Below are 3,385 nucleotides of genomic sequence, written 5' to 3'. Positions count from 1 at the left end.
ATTCGACCGCAGGAGCGGACATATGGCCCCAGGTACGACTGTGTTGGGCAGAAAGCCCCAACTCGTGTGTTTTGTCTTCATTTTCCATTTTTGGATTTGAGAAACTCGGGAGGGAGGCGATTTTTTGAAGATTTTCAAGGAGCAACGTTGGGGGTAAGTGATTCTAACCCATAATGGTATAAATTTCGTGAATCTATGGCCTTGTTCATCATTAATTAGTAGGATTTTGGAGTGAAAGTAGGGGGTTAGGGCTTGGAATTCTTAAGAAGTAATTTAAGAATTTGAAGGACCAAACGATGTCGGTTTTTAATGAATTTGGTATGGTTAGACTCGTGAGTGAATGGTCTATCTAGTTTTGTAAATTTTGTCGGATTTCGAGACGTTGGCCCGGGGGGCGGGTTTGAGCCAATTTCGGGTTTTGGTCTAATTTGATAGTTTTTCTTGTGGAATTCATTCCATTAGCATATATTGATGGTATTGTACTGATTGTAAATAGATTTGGAGCATTTGGAGGCCGAGTCCAGAGACAAGAGCATTGCGGGGTAGCGATTTGACCGGTTTGAGGTAAGTAACGATTGTAAATCTAGTCCTGAGGGTACGAAACCCCGGATTTTGTATCATTCTACTATTTTTAGTGACGCACATGCTAGGTGACGGGCGTGTGGGCGTGCACTGTTGGGGATTGTGACTTGGTCCGTCCCGTAGCAACTGTAAAGTTGCATACTTTGTTGAAACTATATGATACTTAAATGTTTTAGAAAGAGTTTCTGTAAATTGGGTTGAATGCCATGTTTGGGCCTTGTGCCAGTGTTGTTTGGACCCTTAGGGGCCTTTTCTTACTATCCTCTCATTGTTTTCGATTGAAAATCTATACTCAGTCATGTTTATACTTGTTTACCGCATAACTCAGTTTTATGACTCTATTTTGATGCATATAAATGTTTTGGATCGAATGCCCTATTTTACTGAAATGCCCGAGTGGCTTGAGAGGTTTATGACTGAGTGAGGCCGAGGGCCTGATTTGTGAGGATATTTATGGGATCGGGTTGCACGCCGCAACATGTTGCATATTTATGGGATCGGGCTGCACGTCTCAGCATGTTGCATATTTATGGGATCGAGCTGCACACCGCAACATGTTTGATATCGGCCAAGGGCCTGATTGTGAGGATGAGTGTGGATCGGGGCTGCCCGCCTACAACATACTTTATTATTATAGCACGTGAGTTGTCTGTGCAACACGTGAGTTGTCCGTGCAGATTATAGCGCTTGGGCTGAAGGAGCCCCTCCGGAGTCTGTACACACCCCCAGTGAGCGCAGGTACCTACTGAGTGCGAGTGCCGAGTGCTGAGTGACTGGGAGGCATGAGTGATTGTGAGGTATGCCCGAGTGTCAAGAGTGATTGTGAGGTATACCCGAGTGGCAAGAGTAATAGTGAGATATGCCCGAGTGGCACGAGTGACTGTGAGGTTTGCCCGAGGGGCTGTATATGAGTGATGTTTTGCCCGAGGGGCTGTTTATGATTTCATCATTTTTGCTCACCTTTCAATTTTTCCTCTATTTGAAAACTGTTGAAAAATATCTTTAAATGATTTTTACTGGAACTGGGTTTAAACGAGATGTTTGATTCAAATCCTGATTTTTAAAGCACGTGGTATTTTACTGAAATTTCCAGATATGAACGTTATATGCTTTATTGCTCGTCACTCCTGCTCAGTCTTTATTTATTGTTGTTACTTACTGATTTGGCGTACTCACGTTGCTCCCTGCACCTTGTGTGCAGATCCAGGTGTAGCTGGACACGGTAGTAGTTGTTGATTATTTTGGTTGCAGATTTTCTCGGGGATAGCAAGGTAGCTGCTTGACGTTCGCAGCCCTGCTCTTCTCCCTCTTATCTTCCTCTAGTTGTATTTAGCTATTTTCCAGGCTGAGTTAGCCTTGATATTGTTAGACAGATTGTAGTAGATGCTCATGACTAGTGACACCCCGATATCGGGCTTTTCTTTTCCGCACTTTTGTTTGATTTGAACTCATTTGTGAAGGTTTTTATGTTAAATAACATTGGAATTATATTTGAAATAAAAATATCGGTTTATTTTGGAAATGAATCGGCTTGCCTAGTTCCACGATAGGCGCCATCACGACAGGGGTTTGTTTGGGTCGTGACAGCTTATTTGTCACGATCCAAAATTTTCCACCGACGGGACCGTGATGGCGCCTAACATTTCACTTGCCACGCAAGCCAACGTTAAAGAATCATTAAACCAATTTTTTATTTTCATTCATTAAGTAACAATAATTAACTAAAATAAAATATAATAAGTGCGAAATATCATAAAAACTGTATTAATTACTACCACCCGGATCTGGAGTCATGATTCATGAGTATTCTAGAATTTACTACAAGTAATAGTCTGAAAGAAATACAACTGTCTGAATAAAAGAAACAGTAGAACAGAAATGATAGATGGGGACTTCAAGGTCTGTGGACGCCGACAGATCTACCTTGAGTCTCCGGACAGCGGACCAATAGCAAAATCTTGATCAACTAGAGCCGGTATCAAAATCTGCATAGAAAGTGCAGAGTGCAGCATCAGTACAACCGACCCCATGTACTGGTAAGTGTCGAGCCTAACCTCGACGAAGTAGTGACGAGGCTAAGGCAAGGTACCTACAATCAACCTGTACAATTTAACAGTGTATACACAAATAACAGGAATGAAGAACTAAACAAGAAATGTTGGGAGGGGAAAACATACTGATGGGAATACAAGATAAAGAACTACAACAGAATGATCACTGGAGCAGTCAATATATCTTGAATCAACAGGAATAATGAATACAGTAAGGAAAAATGCATGGCATCACCCTTCGTGCTTTTACTCTCAATCTCACCATAAAATTAATAGAAACGGCACGGCATCACCCTTCGTGCTTTTACTCTCATATCATGGCACGGCATCACCTTTCGTGCATTAACACTCACAATATGGCACGACATCACCCTTCGTGCATTAACACTCACAATATGGCACGGCATCACCCTTCGTGCATTAATACTCACAATATAGCACGGCATCACCCTTCATGCATTAACACTCACAATATGGTACGGCATCACCCTTCGTGCATTAACACTCTCCCTTACCATAATGCAATGCATAAATAACAACAGGGAGATAGAATAACAAGTACAAATCATACTTCAACATTTGGTTCCATAATATCAATCTCAACTTGAAATAAAAACTCAATTATCACCAGAAAATCCGTAAACATAATAAGAACGATAATTTGGATAACACTAGTATAACACGTAGCAATTGGGCATAGGAATGAGACAATGTCAGAAAAATAGAGAAACATGGAAAACAGGTAAATTGGC

This window comes from Nicotiana tabacum, chromosome 2 (assembly GCF_000715075.1).
Source record: "Nicotiana tabacum cultivar K326 chromosome 2, ASM71507v2, whole genome shotgun sequence".
Taxonomy (NCBI): Eukaryota; Viridiplantae; Streptophyta; class Magnoliopsida; order Solanales; family Solanaceae; genus Nicotiana; species Nicotiana tabacum.
Note: the sequence above shows the minus strand (reverse complement) of the source record.